Here is a 19876-nt window from a genome sequence, read left to right as displayed (position 1 = left end):
CCCAGGGCTATGTTGTCCGGATGCCGTTTCCATTTAGGAAGCTGCCCGGGAACAGCTGGGCTTAGAGATGGGCTTAGGCTGTCTCTGAAACTTGGAGGCCAGGGCTTCAGCTGGCTGAATCACCGAAAACTATGTGCTTGCTCTGAAATACAAGATATTTTCAGACTATTTTCCACCCAGACAGATAACACATGCAGGGTGATTAACTGGCTCCATTTTTTCCACCTCTCCTTGTGGCTGGCTCTCCTGGCAAAATCTCCATCCGCTCTTTAAAATGCTTTCACTGGAACATGGAAGCCTTCCCTTCTGGCAAGTAACTGTGCCAGTGATCAGCGGGTGACACTGTCACCATGGGCTCTAGACCTATGAGGAAGCATTTCATTAAGAGAAGAGATTGCTTTGGCGTGGAAGGTGTTTTTTTTTTAACTGTAATCTCTCTCGGATGAAGCAAGCTGTTTGTGAAGCTGGCTGGAGAAGGAGGTGTTCTCTGGCAGGACTGTCCTCCCCACCATTTTGGGGCTGTGCAGAGAGTTGGGGGTGTGCCCTCTGTACCAGGAGCCAGGGATGTTGCACGTGTGGTGGTTTGGGACCATCCTAAAGATTTGTGGCATGCCAGCAGCCTGTGCTAGCATGGAAACGTTCTGGCTGGAGTGAGATGTTTCACCTTGCTCATTTGGTCTCTGTTTTAACGGGGAGAGAGAGCAGAGTTGGACTCTCAAAGTGTGAGTCCCTGCATGGCAAACCATACTCACACCAGCTTCTCTGCACAGGGTAGAGTATACCTCCAAAACATCAAGGGATAAAGGGCAATATCCAGGACCCTATAGAAGGTGTCCACCTGGTTTGTACAGGCAATGGGGAGCAGAAGGGGTTGAATACAGCCTGAACAATCAAACTGCACAGGAGCCAGGCTTTGGCATGACAGGAGCCAAAGTGAGTCACTCCTGTGAGCTACCCATGGTGGCTCCAAAACACCCAGGAAGGAGTTAGCTACCCAATTTGAGCCTGAGCATGGGTAGGCATGTGTCTACATGGTTCCTCTTGGCACAAAAGCCAACCCTTCTCCACGTTGTGTCTTGCAGAGAGGCAGTCTGGACTTGCTGGGGGAGCTCATGCTGGAGAAGGTCATGAAGCTGGTGAGAAGGGAGCTTCTACTGGGAGATCTGGTCTCGATAAAATGACTCTCTGTGCAAAGGCTGGGGTGGGGGAAAGGTGGTGATGCCACATGGGTTCTGCAGACCACCTGCAAGACCAGGGTCAGTAGGTTTCTAATGGGCTGTAGCTGAGCTGGATCACTCCCAGGGTGCCTGTGCAAACTGCGTGTGATGCTGTTGTCGTGGGACATCTTGGGTGGGAGCTAGTGACAGCTTAGCCCAAAGAGCTCACTGACACCCAACATCTCCCCCTGCTCATCTCCCCCTGCTCATCTCCCCTCCTATCCAGCCGGTGGAAACTGCCCACGTGAAATCTAAAGCAAACACTGCAATTCTTGTCTTTTTGTTGTGAATAATGTCAGGCCTTTTTTTCTGTGCGCTATTGAGGCAGCAGCTGTATTCCAACCAGCTGGCAGCGCTCTGGGAGGAGATCAAGTGTTCTTAGCAAAGTTGGGCCAGATCTATGGCTGGTGGAAATCAGTGTAATTCTGTTTGACCTCAGCGCTGAGCTGCTTTATACCAACTTTGAACTGGGCTCCCAGGCCAAGGCTTTGGGGGATTTTGGGGGGGGAGGAAAAGTGCTCTTTGTAGAGGTGAAATAGTCACGCGTGCTGTTAGTGGTGTCTGTTGGAGCAGGAGGATGAGGAGCTCAGCTGTGCAGCCAGGCAGTGGCTGCTGCTGGGCAGGATTTTGGTTGCGTGGGGAGATCTCTGAGCACTTGCTGTTAGATAGTCCTCTTCTAAAGCATTCCAAAAAAAAAAAAAAAGAAAAAAAAGATTCTTCTATGTCTGGGGTGCCTGGAGCTGTGTATGTGTGTATTGCTACACTCTGCCCATGCATGCTGCAAGACCAGGGCACCAGCCCTGCCAAAACATCCAGCCCTTCTGGGAAGGGTCTGCAGCACCCTGTGCTTGTCCCACAGGATACGCTGTGCCTCCCTCTGCCAGGTACCACGGGGCAGGCGCCAGCCCTTCCTCTGGGCTCGGGAACAGCTTGTTTTGAACGTCAGTGGCACGGAAAGCAGAGAAAGCAGGAGCAGATGTGCCTGTGGGCACTGCTGGCTCGTCTCCCTGGCACGGGCAGGAGTTGCTCCTCTGGCACTGCTGCCTGCAGGCACCTGCCCCCGTGCTGCTGACCCCCAGGACATGCTGGATCCCCCCGTACCAGCACTGCCCATCGCTCTCAGCCAGACCCCTGTCCTTTGCACAGGAGGTCTTGGGCAGCAGAGCTGCTCTGTGTGCTGGATTCATTAAAATAGTGTCTCCTCGCAATGCTCAGCTCAGCCCTCCCATCCCTCTGTCTGTCTGCTCAGGGTGGAAATGGGATAAGAGGGACATGGGGGACTGGAGAAGGCTGGGAGGAGCTGGAGGGGAAGAAATATGCTCAGGTGAGAGGTAGGTTTTGTTGGTGTGTTGGGTTTTTATTTGTGTCTGGTCTTTTTGGGTTTTGTTTTTTTTTCTGTTGTTGTTTTTGTTTTGTTGTTTTTTTTTCCCTTTGGGCCATTTTTTTGCATTTTAGGAATGAGGAAACGTGCAACCTTTCTTGGTCAGAAAACCCTGATTTTTTAAAAAATTTATTTGTTTATTTATTTATTTATTTTGCTGCACCCACATCACTGTCAGAACCCTTTTCTGCTACATTCAGATATTTGGCTCTTTGTCCTGAGAGACTACGTGGACCTTTGCTGTCAGAGGTAGTGTCATCATCATCATCCTGCTACGGATCAGAGCTTTTTCTCTGCTTTGCACCTCCCTCTGCCCCTCATTGATGGAACAGATGTCTCTGTCCCAGCCGTGCCAGTCCCAGTACCTGTGCTGGCTAGTTCCAGCTTGCCATGTCGGTGGAGACTGAGGCTGCTCCTCCGGGGCAGCCTGGATGTGTCCTCAACACAGCAGTGATGGGAGCAGCCAGGGTGAGAGGAAGGCACTGAATAAATCATGCCCACGGGTGGCTTTTTCTGCCTGATTTGGTTTCTCTTCACTAGGAGCTGAAGAGGATTCATTGCATTGCACATTTCTGCTCTGTCTCGAGGTTGGGTTGGGTGTGCTGGGCTCACCACTCATTTGCATGGGTCCGCTTCCCCAGTGCTGTTGACATCTGCTGATCTCAGATTGCTTTCCAACCCTGAAACCCTATGTGGCAAGAGAGAATTGAAGGAGGGGAAAGCACCTCATTAATTTTTACTCCACCCCACACCCTTCCTATCTCTCTTTCCTCTTGCGGAGACGGGGAGGAATATTGTTTTGCTTGCCCTAAGGGGAAATGAGATGTTATTTAATTGCCTACTACCATGTAGCATGTCTGGTTGAGTCAGGGGGTAAAGGATGCTGTGCTTGGCTCTCTCTCCATGGGCACTTCAGGAAGGATGGTGTGCCCTGAATTGCAGACGAGCCTGTCTCAAGGCTGCTGCTCCGATTAGAGTGGGATTTGGGCAAGCTGTGTTCCTCCTTGCTGCCTGGATTGCCACTCAGGGCAGCCGAGTCCTCAGTGCTGGTCACAGTGAGCTGTTGCTCCTGTTTCTGCCTGTGCTAAAGCAGGGCCACCAGATTTATCTCACCAGCCTTCCAGGCAGGCTCCCAGTTCAACCTCCTGCCCGCCTTGGTCCCATGGCTTGAGGGATGCTCACACAGGGCCCAGCCTGGTCCCTTCCCTGGGTGGTTGTGGTCTCCACAGGGGGGTGGCTGGGGCACAGGGAGATTCCCAGAGAAGGAGGACCGGGAACTGCTTAGTAAGGAGGCCAGGCAAAGGGCGAGCTTGCTTTTGCAGTCTGTCGTCAGCGGGATGAAATGATGAAACGATTCAGGGAAGAGAGGCCCCCTGGAAGAAGTCTCTCGCCCACTGCTGGAGTGAGTGCTTGTGAGCAACGGGCTGTAGGCTGTGGTTTTAACCAACACCAGCACACAGCCTTCAACCCTTGCTTCAGCTCCTCCTAACCACGCATCTCCAAGCTGGCAGCCACCCTTGCTTCCTCATGCCCACCCGTGTGCGAGATGGCCTGAGCCCCAGGCACCCCCACTACTTCCACTTACAGTTTTGGGTAGAAATCACCCGCTGCAGGGTAAATTGTGCCCTAGGGAGGCCATGCCCTTTGGGGTTTTGGTGGTTTGGTTTGGTTTTTTTGGGGTTTTTTTCAGTCTGGTGTTATTTTTGCAGGGGCAGAACAGAACGCTGCTCTGCAAAGCAGCTCTGTATGTAAAAGCAAAAACAAGAAACTTCAGTCTGGTGTTATTTTTGCAGGGGCAGAGCAGCACACTGCTCTGCAAAGCAGCTCCGTATGTAAAAGCAAAAAACAAGAAATAGGACATGTTTTCAGCATCCCAAATATATTAAGATCAAAAGCAGTTTCTAAGGAAAATAATGGTTATTGCTACCTCCCAGACTGCCAATGTAGCCTGGGATCTGAACAGCCACATGGTACACGACCCTGCTGGGTCCAAGCTTGGCTTTTGCTGCTCTCCTGGGCATGGGGTAGGGACAGCCAGGAGCCAGGTTGCCTCAGGAGCTCGTTCTGGTGGAAGAGGCATAAGCTTCCTGTGGCCTAGCTCACAGTTTCCAAACCACCTGACAGTGCTGAGAGCAGCCAAGTGAGACTCAGGCAGCAAAGTCTTCCACTGATGGATGTCTACTTTCCTTTCCAATGCCCCTAGCTGATGTTTTATAGGAGCTGCAGTTGTCTAACATCCAAGGGCATTTTTTTTCCAGGGGGGCTTCCTCTACAGAGGGAGATGTCTAACATCCAAGGGCATTTTTTTTCCAGGTGGGGGCTTCCTCTAAAGAGGGAGATGAGAGTGTGGACAAAGAACATGGTGATATTCTAGAATAAGAATCATTTTGCTGTAGCTAAACCTAGCTATTCTGCCAAATGGAGATTTGTTTCTCAGTGAGATGATCTGCAGGAAGACAGACTATGTTTTCCAAGCAGTAGTAGCGGTGTTGTGGCTGCTGGGCTGGTTTCAGGTGATGGGCCAAGGCAGCATTTGTCAGAAAAGGTAATATTTCTGTTAGATGCACTGGATTGGTGGAGGAGAACCAGGCAACTGCCTGGTACAAGGGCAAGAAAACAACAAATGTGTAAGCAGGGACATGGCCAGCTTCAAACTATGAATGGTCCTTGGTTTGAAGACTTCTTGCTCCATCTCATGCCTAAGATGGATTTGGGCCAGCATCTCTTTGGGGTTTTCCTAACTCTCTCTCACTGGAGGATAATTCCTTTCTGTACAAACTTTAAGGACCTGACACCTGTAGCTTATCCATCTTAACTTCCCCGTGTAAACAAGGCTGATAGAGAGAAGATAAAATGCATAGGGTGCTTTTCATGGCTCTGACACCTGTAGCTTATCCATCTTAACTTCTCCATGTAAACAAGGCTGAAAGAGAGAAGATAAAACGCATAGGGTGCTTTTCATGGCTTCCCACCCCACGGGGCTGGGGAAGGGGCGTACCGGGTGGGAGGTGAGCCTGGCTCTCGGGGAGACAGGCAGAGATGGGGACGAGCCTGGAGGGATTAATCCAGGAAGGATTAAGGCAAACACCTGGTTGAGCAGACGGTGTCCGAATCCTGTCTTGATCACTCCTGGCTGCCCTGCTCTGCTCCTGGGTCGGTGTCTGGGGAAAGGCAGAGGAGGGGAAGAACCGAATCCTGCTGCGGTGACGCAGCATCCCGGAAACAACACTGCTGGAGGTTTTTTGTGTAAAGGTGACTCCACCTCGTAGGTGTCACACCGGGGCTGGGGTGAAGCGACAAGCAGGCAGGAGAAACAAAGGAGCCTTTGTGGTGGTTCCCCTGCCCTGCAGAGCCGCCTGGCCCCACGCCAGCCAGGTGCCTGGCTTGCTACCGAGAGGAGAAGTTTGGAGGAGGCTGGCTGAGGAGCTGAGCCTCCCAGAGCTGAAATTTGGTGGTTGGTGTGCTCTCACCTGGAGGTGCAGCCTCCCACCTGACACCAGCCTAATGGGGCTCGGACAGGGTAATCCCTAAAATTGCCAATGGGGCCGGCACTTTCCCTCCCAACCTGCCTTGGTGCAGTGGAGATGCTCATAGCGGGGTGGCCTCTCCAGGTGCATGTAGACAGGCTGAGAGAGCTGGGGTTGTTCAGCCTGGAGAAGAGAAGGATCCGGGGAGACCTTACAGCAGCCTTCCCATATCTGAAGGGAGCCTACAGGAGAGCTGGGGAGGGACTCTTTGTCAGGGAGTGCAGTGACAGGACAAGGGGTAATGGTTTTAAATTGGAATAGGGGAGGTTTAGATTAGATATTAGGAAGAAATTCCTTACTGTGAGGGTGGTGAGACACTGGAACAGGTTGCCCAGAGAAGTTGTGGCTGCCCCATCCCTGGAGGTGTTCAAGGCCAGGCTGGATGGGGCTTTGAGCAACGTGCTCTAGTGGGAGGTGTCCCTGCCCATGGCAAGGGGGTTGGAACTCGATGGTCTTTAAGGTCCCCTCCAATTCTAACCATTCTATGATTCTGTGGGTGCAATGCCTGGGGTGGCAGGGGGGGTGGTCCAGGCATGCCCATGGAGGGAGAGGGGGCAGAGAGGCTGCACCCAGGAACAGGGTGAGTGTCATTGTGTGGGTCTGTGGCAGCCGGGCAGGCTGCAGCGCTGTGCTGCCTCTAATCACCATCGCCTTGACCTTGGCCAGAGATGGCCTTGCTCCCCTTGGCCCGTGCCAGACCTCCACCCTGCAGGGCCACCCCCTAGCCAGGGTGAAGGGGAAGCCTGGGGACCCATGCGCTGGGGTGTCAGGATTGTACTGTTTGCTCTGGAAGGGGGATGGAGGGATAGATGAGTCCCTCCAGGTCTACGATGCACCCTTAGAAATGCCAAATTCTACCCCAGCGACAGAAAACTCCCATCCCCTGGGATATCCAAGGAGCTTGTTCCACCAGCATAAAACCCGTTTTAAAATCATCCCCTTTTTGGGGGTAGGAGAGGATGTATCCGTCTTCACACACATGTATTTTCTCTGGTTCATGACCGCAGGGCAGGTGGGAAGCAAGGTCTTCTCATACATACCCCCTTCCCCACAATGCTGTTGGTGTTGCACGCCTCTGCTTCTGTTTTGGAAAACCCCTGGGACTGTGAGAGTTAATTCTTCATCCCAGCTGCTTTCCTCCTAGAGCTCAGCAGGAAGAGGGATTGTGCTAGGCAAGGGGCACCACTGCGGTGGGAAGCAAGGTCTTCTCATACATACCCCCTTCCCCACAATGCTGTTGGTGTTGCACGCCTCTGCTTCTGTTTTGGAAAACCCCTGGGACTGTGAGAGTTAATTCTTCATCCCAGCTGCTTTCCTCCTAGAGCTCAGCAGGAAGAGGGATTGTGCTAGGCAAGGGGCACCACTGCGTAGGGGGAGGAGGAGGAGAAAAAAAAAATAAAAAAGCTTCGTGTTCAGACCTTTTACCTAATTTCCAAAGGTTTAGACCTGAGGGCCATAGCAACACGAGCTGCCGGCGGCGTGATTGGAGGCGGCGAGCTGTGCTGGGCTGCCCTCCCAACCAGCATCTTCGCCGGCGTCGAGGCCGGCGTTGGCTTTCTGCCTCTGCTTCCCCTCGTCCACGGGATGAGCTTGAGGCATGTGGTTGTGGGGTTTAGGTTTGGGATTTTTTTTGTTGTTTTTCTTTTTTTTTTTTTTTTTCCTAGCTGATCGCCTTTGCTCCTTTCAAGTGTGTTTTCCCTGGTTTCAAGGAGCTGTTTAAAAAGTTCTTGTGAAATCAGATGGCATCCAGGAAGGGCTGTTCTCATGAAGACCTGCCTAGAAATTAATAGGGTTGTAAAACCTTAGAAAGCTGTTATATATATTTGCATAACCATTTAGAAGTGAGAGGGGGTGGTACTTTGCAGCTACAGAACAGAGTTTGGCCCAAAGGAGCTTCAGTCCAGCAATAATTCCCTTTTATCAAGGTCAAAAAAGCCTTTGTAAAAATATCAGAGGTTCTTGCAAAGCAAAAGCAAAGACAATAAAGACTGCAAAACATCCTCATTATACCCCTAGCTTGCTAATTGTCCTTTTGGATTTATTAGTGTGGTTCAAACATTGAGTTTATCTCTAAGCGCAGTCCATCCTGGAGAAATGTCATGTGTTCTCTGTGGGCAAAAGACACAATGATGTCAGTTGGATGTAGGTTTTCTGAGCAACAACCTCTTACTCTAGTGGCTCTGTCACCTTTTATTCCTTGGTAATAAAGCTGACTCAGCCATGGGCTCAGTTTCTGCAGGTCATTGAGATCAAAGTGCCAGCAACACATCCACAGCCGCTCTCCGGAGCAGAATTGCATTTTAATCTGAAGATGTGAGCATCTCTGACAGTGCTGAGTCTGTCATGGCAGTGAACGATCAGGGAAAGGAAGCAATAAGCAGTTAAAAGCAAAAGCACTTGCTAGGGAAAAGATGGGGATCATAGGAGCAACGGAGTTCATTTAAATAGAGCTAACCCGTGTTCCCCAGATCTTCAGGATCATGCAAAGCTCAGCAGAGCAGCTGAGTTTGATTCCATCCATGTTGCAGTTCTCTCGTGCAGCAGGCAGCATCTTCCTTTGATCCTCCTTCCTCCCTGAGCCACAGGTTTAGCAAAGCATATGCTTAAGCAACTCACTGAATCCACTTAATTCTCCTTACGCTGGTACCAGGTTCTCTTTGTCACTGGGAAAAGTTTTTTGAGGTGAAGCTGGCTGTGTTTCTGCTCTTCTTAGCCTGGGCAAGGCAGTGTGTGTTTACAGTTCCTTTCCTCGAGAGGAGTACGTATTTCCTTGTTTGTTACATATTTATCTTCGAGTCAGAATTAGTAGTTAAGAAAAAGGTCGATATACTCCAGACAAAGCTACCTTTGTGCTTTCTGGAGACTTGTTGTGCTCCAAAAGCTTTCTGTGCATCCCTGTAGCATTTGAACCCCGCCACAGAGCAGTGAAACACAGTTCATCCCTAGGGAGCTGTGTGCTTCTGCTGGATTTTAATAAGCCACGAAACTGGGCATTCAGCTGTTTGCATTATTCTCGTACTCTAATTTGCGTATAAAAGAATTTGCAACTTTAGTCCATTCAGCTTCAAGAAGATCTATTGTGCTATTTCTGTTCTTAGGTGCCTTTTGAAAGTGAGGTTGTTTCTTCAGCCACATCCTATTCAGCCAGCCAGTGGTCACATACAGCAGCTCTGAACAAATCCAGAGGTCTCAATTTGGGGCTGGTTAGCTTTTTGGGGAAAGGGGTTGCAGAAGAGATGCTAGATTAAATGAACTTGTGTCGTGTTACATATAGGAGTGATTCCCCGCCTTTCCCTGTCTCTCCCACCTCATTTATAGGGTACTTCTCGTGCACCGCTGCATTTGTGCAGAAAAGCCTGGAAAGCTCAAAGCATCTCTCTTTTCCCAACAGGAGAGATGCTATACAAAATGACCTTGTGTCGTGTTACATATAGGAGTGATTCCCCGCCTTTCCCTGTCTCTCCCACCTCATTTATAGGGTACTTCTCGTGCACCGCTGCATTTGTGCAGAAAAGCCTGGAAAGCTCAAAGCATCTCTCTTTTCCCAAGGGTGCAAGCCTGCAGGCACATTTCCCTGGCCAGAGCAGAGCCAGACAAGGGCTGGATTGCTCACTTGCATTCAGCTTTCTGTTTTTAAGGAATCACTTGGATTCCTTGGAATATGAATAGGATCCTTATCAAGCCAGGTTCATCCAAAGGACAAGGCCATATTAATTGTTTGCAGAACGCCAGCAAACAAACAGCCTTCACCCTGATTCCTTATTTGCCTGCTTTAACTCCCATGGCCGACTCAAGCAGGGGCCACAGAGCTGGGCAGCGGGGGGGTGACAGCCTTTGGCAAGTACCAGGCTGTGCCCAGCTTCCCAGGTGGTGTGATCAAGCACTATGGAAACAGCTTCTGGCTGGAGCCTTTGAATTACATATTTGGGAGAGGAAAAAAAAGAGTGCCTGTCACATCTGGGGGTGTAAATGTGGAGGGGAGACATGCTGTGAGCGAGGCCTTTTTTCCTTGAAGCCATCCACCACGCTCTGGAGTAAGGTGGGGAAAATGGATAGCAACAGCAGTGATAAAACAGAAGCGTGGGGCTTGGCTCCCTTCCCAGGCAAGGACTGGCATCCTAAAGCTTAAGGGCTGGAGTAAAAGAGGCCAAAGGCCTTTCTGTGGCCCAGGGAAAAAAGCAGGTGACACAGGGTATGGCCAGAGCTCTCAACTCCTGGCGTCTCTATTGCTTCTGGAAAGTCCTCTGTGGTCAAGCTGGTCATCTGCCTAAAGAGGAGAGAAAAATTTGCAAGCAAGGCGGAAAAAAAAGAGTGCCTGTCACATCTGGGGGTGTAAATGTGGAGGGGAGACATGCTGTGAGTGAGGCCTTTTTTCCTTGAAGCCATCTACCACGCTCTGGAGTAAGGTGGGGAAAATGGATAGCAACAGCAGTGATAAAACAGAAGCGTGGGGCTTGGCTCCCTTCCCAGGCAAGGACTGGCATCCTAAAGCTTAAGGGCTGGAGTAAAAGAGGCCAAAGGCCTTTCTGTGGCCCAGGGAAAAAAGCAGGTGACACAGGGTATGGCCAGAGCTCTCAACTCCTGGCGTCTCTATTGCTTCTGGAAAGTCCTCTGTGGTCAAGCTGGTCATCTGGAAGAAAAACGATTCGGATTAGATCTCAGGAAGAAATTTTTTACTATGAGGGTGGTGAGACACTGGAACAGGTTGCCCAGGGAAGTCGTGGCTGCCCCATCCCTGGAGGGGTTCAAGGCCAGGCTGGATGGGGCCTTGAGCAACCTGCTCTAGTGGAGGTGTCCCTGCCCAGGGCAGGGGGGGTGGAACTAGATGATCTTTGAGGTCCCTTCCACCCCTAACCATTCTATGATTCTATGATCTTTCCTTGTCCCAGTGCACACTGAATGGCCAGAAAACCTTGTTATTCCAACTGGACCTCCTTGTCCAGCCATTGCTGCTCTCTGGAGCATGTCTGGGTCGTTTCTTTGCTGATGGGCAGCCAGGGGTCTGTCTCATGAAGGGGGTCCCTGCTGGGGCTGGGGGCTCGGAGGCTGAGCCCGCGGGGAAGGCAGGGTGCTTGCTCGGCACACTGTGTGGCAAAAGCTCGTGTTGATGCTGGCCAGGCTGCTGGCTCACCAGAAGGGCTCACGTCTGCAAAACTTCAACCTAGGGCTAAATTTAAACACCAAAATGTAGTGTTTAGAAGCCCAGAGAATAGCCCAGCCCTCGTCTCCCCTGGCTGCCTTTAGCCAGCCCTCCCTTTGGCAAGGAAGAAGCTTTTGTTTTCCTAGGACTCCGGGCCAGCTTGGAATAATAACACCAGCGAAATGCTCCCTGCCCCAGCACAATGAAGCAGTGCTCTCAATTCCCAGATGTGCAGGAGGGAAGTGCCCAGCGTGTCTCTTCCTGATGCTTCCCTTCCAGATGTGGAGTGGCAGGGAGCCGGAGGCAGCCTGCCGCCAGCCAGGAAGAGGGCTGGGGAGCAGGCAGTGGAGTTTTCCCCTGGAAACCCTCTGGATCTTGCTGCTCCTGGCTGAGGGAAGCAGCGTGGGCTGCCCTGCCAGCTCTTCAGCTGGCTTGCAACAGCTCCTCTGCGCTGCAGCAGGGAAGTGCTCCTCCAGAAAAGAAGAGGATGCCTTCCCTCCCAGATGTGTCTTCATCCTCGAAGAACCTTCAGTCCCTTCTTCTTCTAAAATTGCCATCAGACCCCATCTTCTCCTCCTTAAATGACCCTTGGTTCTCATCATTTCCTGGGCAACACCAGTGGGGCTGGACTCTATCTCCTGCAGGCAACTTGATGGGACAGAAAGACCTATCACCAGGAGACTCATCCCTCTGCCCAGTCCTCATATCTCGAGGACAGGGATCAACATGAAACCACCTCATGTGTGAAACCTCGTGCCAAGGTCATGCTGAGTGAGTCCCATATGAGCCAGTGGCCCAATGGGATGAATTTGGAGATTGGAACCTGTTCCCCTGGGATGAGGTCAGGGGTGTTTCAGATTCAACTGGCCCATGAAAGGTGCCTTTTTTGGGCAATGCCCTGGGCAGAGGGATTCAGGCGGCGCAGGAAGGGGCTACAGCTGCCTCTCGGGGTGCCGGCGGGTGATGCAAGCCAGGGCACCGCATCGCATGACCTGGTTTGGCTGCACCTACCCCATGGAAAATTCCTACCCATGGGCAGCGTCCTTCTGCCTTTATTTTTAAGCAGTTCGCTAAGGACGCAGCTAATGCACAGAGATAATGGGTGCTGACAGGAGCCTGGCTGCTAATTATTTTTTTTTTTTTTTTGCCTGGGCTTAAATATTTGTAATTAAAGGAAGTTGGGAGAGAGGTTTGGTGGAGGAAGAGGACAAAAGCACACATATGTAATGGAAGAGACCAAGATGTAGATAAGCTAGGACTCTCTGAGGCGGTCACAGGAAGGGATGCTTACACTGAAAGTCAGAGTCAAGATTACTCATATCCATGGCATCAGTGTCAGTGCCCTCCCAAGTCATCGGTGTACCACGGAGGCTGGGGACAGGATGTTCTCACATGTGGGATGGGGATCCGGACTCTGCATGTTGTCAGAGCTGATATCCATCCCTGTGTGGCAACAGTGTTAAGCATTGGGAGAGGTGACCTTAAATTTAGGGCTGCTCATGGCACTTCCCTGCGGTCCTGCAGAGGCTCTCTGCTCTTCCTTCTCACATCCTTCGCTTTCTCTTTTCCCCTTATTATTATGCTGGCAACAGTGTTAAGCATTGGGAGAGGTGACCTTAAATTTAGGGCTGCTCATGGCACTTCCCTGCGGTCCTGCAGAGGCTCTTTGCTCTTCCTTTTCACATCCTTTGCTTTCTCTTTTCCCCTTATTTTTATGCAGCAGTACTCACCATCCATGTTCCCAGAGCCCACCAAGATGGGGTGGATGCCGTGCTGACCCTTTGCAAATCTAACCATTTATTTCCAAAGCTTTTCTTTTTTTTTTTTTTTGCCCAAATTGAATTTTCCAGTTGGTAGTAAAGGTGTTCTGTTTAGCTCTTTGTTTGCACGGAAAAAGTTCACACCAGAAAAAAACCAGTAGGAGTAGGTTAACTTTCAGCTTGAAGCTGTTTCATTTGCCATGAAGGAATGATGCAGGTGTCTCAAATCAAACACGTGCATGAGTCTTTGCAAGATTAGATCTTGTAGTTTGTCTTCCTGAATGTGTAAATATATCCGAAGGAAATCTTTTCCTTGGTGGCAACCCAGGATAGTTTCCAGCCTATCTCAAAAAAGAAATCTTGGATAAAAATAGAAAGATCAAACACGTGCATGAGTCTTTGCAAGATTAGATCTTGTAGTTTGTCTTCCTGAATGTGTAAATATATCAGAAGGAAATCTTTTCCTTGGTGGCAACCCAGGATAGTTTCCAGCCTATCTCAAAAAAGAAATCTTGAATAAAAATAGAAAGATTTAGATGCACAAAACCCTCCAAAAGATGTGTCACTGGGATATTAACGGGGATGTAGGAGAGGCTGGCTGGGAGAAATCCAAGCGGCTGCTTTCCCCAGGCTCCCCAGCAGTGATGTATCTGCCTAATCCCAGCCCTTCTGCCCAGCGTCCCATCCCGCTGCACTGGCATGCCAGCAAGAAGATCCCCAGCAAAGCGTTATCATCAAGAGGCAGGTGGTAGCCCCAGGGCAACCTGCCATCTTGCTTAGTTGGCTGGCCCAGATAGGAAAGAAAAACAGAGATGGGACCTACCAACCCAGCAACTGCCACCCCAAAATGTGCTGGCAGGGAGAAGGTGTGTTGGTAGGGCTGCAGAAACAGCCTCTCCTCCGTCCGAGAGGATGCCTTCAGGTGCTGTGTGGGGAAGATTTCCAGGCTGAGTTTTTCTGGGTAGCTCAGTGTGGTGTCAGAAGTGTGCAGTGTGTCCATGCACAGCCCAGAGGAGGGGTGAAAATCTTCCTGCTTTATCTCTTCCTCCATCGCTGTCTGCCAGATGATGTTGCAGCATCATCTGCCATACAAAGCCCAGCACCCTAGGTCTGGACACTACAGTCCTAGCACCTGGATTTGCAAGTGATGCTCAGGGTTTGTGACTGACTCACACCCTGACACGGATAAAGGGTTCGTACACCACTTAGAGAGTTTGGACTCCAGGAGTTTATTCATCCCAGAGTTGCTGGCTGGAGCTCTGGTGTCATCTGAGCAGCCTGATGGCACAGCGCAGAGGAAACCCGGGATTTAACCGTCCCATCAAAGGTTTGGAGACTTCTGGCTTCTCTGGCAGGGCTACCACCTCTGCTTTAAATTAAGGGATGGGGAAGTTAAACAGAGTTAAGAAGAGGGGAAGATGACTAAAAACATGGATGGGGCCAGCCCTGTGCTGGAGACGGGAGGACGTATGGCCAGAGGAGGAGGAGGAGGAGGAGAGCGAGGAAGGAGGTGGCTTCTCTCTGCCAGCTGCTTGGGTAATGCCGGCGAGGGTCACGTGCGGAGATCTGCTTTCGGCACAGCCTGCGTATTTGTGCGGCGTGGGGAGGGGGTGTGAAATCAGCTCCCGCTTCCAGGAATCCTCCCGGCACAGGATATGAGGCGGGGAGCTGGTAAACATGATACAACCGCTGGCCTGTAACTCAATCGGCTCCCTGCATTAGCTGCTCCCTGCCCGGGGACCTCGCTAGCCTGGTGGCTTCTCGGGGTGTCAGCACGTGGGACGGCGTGTCCTGGGGCACAGGGCATTGCCAGCGGGGGGTCAGGAGTGATGGGGAGGAGGGGGGGGAGCTTGCGGTGAAGATCTGGGGACAGGGCAGCTTTTCCAGCCCGGAGGGGGTGGATGTTCCTCGGGTGCAGCCTGGGTCCAGCTGCTTCTTGCAGAACCCTCTCTGGCCTCATCCGTGGGCTCCCAAGGTCAGAAATAGCTACTTGGAAGAGAAGCAAACATCTCTCTGGACCTCCCCTTCCCCACCTCCCTGTCCTGGCGGCTGTGTGGGTAGTAGCCTGCACCCATTCACAGATAAGGGCAGCAATCCTCTGCCAGCTGCCAGCACGCCTGGACCCGCTCCTCAGCTGCCTGCTTGGGAAAATACATCTCACCTGGGGGCCTTTTGGCTCCCTCCCTCCCTTTCCTGCCACTCAGGAGAGCTTGTTTACGGCTGGGGGGCAGGGAAACGGTGACCTGCGCTGCCTGCACCACCTCTTCCACTGCCTGAGGTCTCCTCCAGGCACCCCATCCCCTGGGGACACGTCAGGGGACACCCCGCTGCCTGTGTGGGGGTGAAGGCAGGGCAGGGTGCCTGGGTCCTGATTTCACTGCGAGAGGAGGGGGGTGGGATAAGGGTTTTCACAATCACAACAAGTTATATTAATTAGAACAGTGTTGGCCTTAAGGGATGGTTTCTGCTGACAGCCTTGAGTGTTGATGAGCCCAAGAGAGAGACCTGGGAGGGAGGAATGGGAGTGAATTTAGTTAATATGGAGCACTGTTTAGAAAGGCCTGCAGTGACAGGACAAGGGGCAATGGCTTTAAGCTGGAGGGGGACAGATTTAGACTGGAGATTAGGAGAGGGTTCTTCACTGTGAGGGTGGTGGAGCACTGGAACAGGTTGCCCAGGGAGGTGGTTGAGGCCCCATCCCTGGAGATATTCAAGGAGAGGCTCGACGAGGCCCTGGGCAACCTGGTCTAGTTGGGGGTGTCCCTGCTGACTGCGGGGAGGTCGGACTAGATGACCTTTGGAGGTCCCTTCTGGCCTGGACAACTCTATGACTCTATAAAGCTGTGCAGGTGAGGATGGGGTAGACAAGCTCCTGGTACCACTTCAGGGCTCATCTGGGGACAAGGGACAAGGACGCCATGAGGATGAGATGCTGTCGGTGGATGGAGATGGGCTCCCCATGGTATGGGGAACCACTGTGCCCCCCCACTGTGCCCAGCCTGGCCTGGCTGCAGCAGACAGCTTTGGATGAGAGGGGCAACGGGGTGGTCAGAGGGATGGGAGACCTCAGGGGAGATCGGAAGAACTTGGCTGGTCTGGCTTAGCAAAATGGGTAGCGTGAGGGGAACATGGAGCCTGCCACCTCCTGACCCCATGCTCAGGTCTTCAGCAAATTGGCCCCAATCAATCTCCAAATATATTCTTCAGCTGAGACCAGAGAAGAATAATGGCATCTGGCCTTTCTTTTTTTTTTTCCTTTAGCCCTCAGCTTAATTTCTCTCACAAAGTAGGACACAGCCAGGGGAGGCAGGGCCTGGCCAAGCAGCCCTCTGCAGGAAACAGGGTGGGTTTCATGCCGCCCGCCGGTTTATTTGTATTTTTAGAGCGCGCCGCAGGCACGAGGTCACTGAAGTGAGTGAAATTCCACCCCGGAGTGGCTCCCTGTCCCCATCCCACTCCTCGGGCTGGGGCTGGAGTCAACAGCTGAGCCAGGGCTCAAGTGTCCCAGCCATGGTGGTGGTGCCCAGCTGAGGTAAGAGGCTTGGGGCAGCTGGGTGGCAAAGCTGGGGACCAGCAAGGTGGTGGGCAGAGGGCAACCCTCCTGCTGTTATCAGGCCAAGAAGAGCCCCCTGGGAGTGAGGGTCTGGCTGTGCCGTGCTGGAGACCCTGTCCTGGGGTAGCACAGGGTGCCTGAGGGCTCTCCACTGCAAGTTATCTCAGTTGGGGATTTGTTTGGTAGGAAGATGGGTGCCTTGCTCTGAGGGACCTGGGGCTGTGGGGATGCCAAGATGAGACTGGGATAAACTGGGGAGGGGTGGGGAGCTCGAATACACCAAGGAGGAGGCCAGGGTGTACCATGCTTCCTCGATGGAGTGATGACTTTATAACACGTTGAGTCAACAGCTGAGGAGGGCGGGGAAAAAATGAGAATGTGTGGGGGCTTAAAATGACACAGCACATGTCCTTGAGAACACACCTCGGGTCTCTTCTTCATCATCTCCAGCAACAAGTGACGCAAGTGGAGCATCCCGCCAGGGCTTGGGCTCGACGGCGACAGCGAGTGAGTCAGGAGGGAGGGAGTTCCACCTCTTGAATCACCGCTGGCAGTGTTGCTGGAGGGACCCAGCCTCGGCACCAGTACCCCCCCTTTGTCCCCTCTCACTTGCAGGGGGTGATGGAGTCATAGCCCCCGTCGGGTGGTTGCAGGGGAAAATCGTCACTGTATGAGCTAAACCTGAAAAAAAGAGAGAAACTGTCCCCTGGGATGCTGACCCCACCAGAAAGCTTAGCAAAAGATGCTCCCAGAAAGAGCAGAAACTGAGATTCTCGCTTTTAAGACAACCAATTTGCGTAGCAATTAGGACAAAAAGTGCTTAGAGTTGCTGTTTTGAGAGCTGCTCCTGGTGAGGTGTGAAACACCTTCCTCTGGATCTTCAGGTGATCTTCTAGGAGATGGTTTTCCCTGCTTGAGCTACGAGCTAAACCTGAAAAAAAGAGAGAAACTGTCCCCTGGGATGCTGACCCCACCAGAAAGCTTAGCAAAAGATGCTCCCAGAAAGAGCAGAAACTGAGATTCTCGCTTTTAAGACAACCAATTTGCGTAGCAATTAGGACAAAAAGTGCTTAGAGTTGCTGTTTTGAGAGATGCTCCTGGTGAGGTGTGAAACACCTTCTCTGGATCTTCAGGTGATCTTCTAGGAGATGGCTTTCCCTGCCTGAGCTACTCAGATGCTTGGCATCACCCAGGTCAGGTGATCACATATGCAGGGGGCCAGTTGCTTTCCTCCAGAGATGCACACACCCATGGGAGCCAGTAGGACCAGCATTCAAACCACAGCACCAACCTCCAAGGTAGTGAGACGAGGAGCCCTGTGCAAGGGAGCTGAGCCCCAGGAGAAGGGGATGCAAAGCACTGTTGATATTGCTAGAAACACAGCACAGCCTTTGGCTGCCAGGGCTGCTGTGTGGCACCTTGTGGGCACTTTGCATCAGGGAATAATGTACCCTGTTATGCGTGGCCTGTCGTTTCATTAGCCTGACCTTTGATCTCAGCTGTGGGGATGACATTTTTGAGATGTCTTTCCCTGGTGTGGTGGCACAGGGTGATGATTTGGGGATAGGGTGGCCTGGCTTTGCTGGGCAGGAGAGTGGGTAAGTCCCATGGGCATGCTGAGCCTCTTCTGCTTGTCCATGCTGAGACCAAGGGCTTCCCTCCACCTGGTGCCCACACCTCACCTCAGATACACTACAGCTGTGGGGTGATTTCTTCTCTCTAATGCACAACCCAGTGCATGCTTGCACCTCCTGGGTCAGTCCATGTCAGTCCATGGCTCTGCTCTGGGGCATCCCTTCTGTTTGTTTTTCTCTCAGACCTTCTCTCAGAGATCATCCTCGATTTTTTTTTCCAAAGCAGACTGTTTCCCCTAATAGCAAGCACCCAGCCGCCAGCAGCTGAAGGCTCACTTGCTTTTTTTTTTTTTTTTATGCACAAAACTTTCCACTTGTGCTTTTCATCTTTCTAGCCGAGGGAAGCGCCTGCTTTCTCCAGCCTCTCGCCTGCAGAAGCGTGCGGGAAACGTCTGCCCTCCTGTGTTCAAAGTCCCCTCCAAAGAGAAGCCAAGGGTGCACTGACCTCACGGGGTAAATATTTTCCATGACATCTCCTCCTGACATCTCCTTTTGGGCCCTGTACCTAGAGCTGACCTGACTCCAGGTTTGAAGCCAGCCTGCCTGAGCTCCACTGGTGAATGGGGCTGGATTCTGCCCTCTCCTTGCTTCCCTACGTGTCCCCGTGCAGTGTTACTGCATGTTAACAGCCTGAAGGCTTCCACGACCCCTCTGGCACCCCCCTGCAAGGACTCTGCTGGCAAACGAGGTGGCTCGTGGGCCAGTGATGCTCCCTGTAGACACTGAATCCCACCAGCTTGCTGTGATGGTTTCTCCAACACCTCCCCTCGCCCGCTCGCAGCTACAACACACTTGTGGTTATGGGCTGCAGCCAAGCCAGCAGCCTTAGAGAAGGTGTGAAGCATCCCTAGTCTAGAGGTGGGATGCAGGGAGGTTATTTTGAACTAGGAGCACCAGGCAAAGGAGGGGACACTTACTGACTCCATATCCTTGCTGTTCATGCAGCTGATTGAAGAAGGGAGGATGATCCAAAAAGGTATTTTTCACCTTCAGCCTCTTACTTCTCTTGTTGGCTTGTTCCCCTACAGACTCCTTCCCCCAAGAGCACTCTTCTGGAGGGGAGCGCTGATCCCCAGCAGGTCTCAGCAGCTGGATTTACGATGCAGGTACTGTGAGCCCAGGGCTTTTCATGGTCTAGGTCTGTTCTACTTGCAACCACAAAAAGTCAGTGGCTTTCCCTCACTATTGGTTTGCTCAGAGGGAATGTTGGGGTCATTCTACTGCTGGGGCTTTTCAAACCACGTGCTAGTTCCTAGGCCCAGCACTGTCTCCCAAGGGGGACCAAGTATTTCATGCTGCTGTGTAAAGGACTGGATCTCTTAGGAGTGGATCCCCACCACCCCCATCTTGTGGAACAGGGAGAAGACACAATATGCTGCCAGAAATAATGCCAAGCATGTGGCACACACCAGGAGGTGTCAAAAATGCTCACGTTGCCCTCACAGGCAGCCCTGTGCCTTCTGGCACGTAGGGAAAATCACCCAAGCAATTTTCTGTGGGTCTTTCAGAGTCCTTTATTTCCAGCGCCAGGTCTCACCTCCAGCAAAATGCCTCTGCAGGTGCAATATGCTGCCAGAAATAATGCCAAGCATGTGGCACACACCAGGAGGTGTCAAAAATGCTCACGTTGCCCTCACAGGCAGCCCTGTGCCTTCTGGCACGTA

The sequence above is a fragment of the Calidris pugnax genome, unplaced genomic scaffold (genome assembly GCF_001431845.1).
Source record: "Calidris pugnax isolate Ruff unplaced genomic scaffold, ASM143184v1 scaffold63, whole genome shotgun sequence".
In the NCBI taxonomy this organism is placed as follows: domain Eukaryota; kingdom Metazoa; phylum Chordata; class Aves; order Charadriiformes; family Scolopacidae; genus Calidris; species Calidris pugnax.
Note: the sequence above shows the minus strand (reverse complement) of the source record.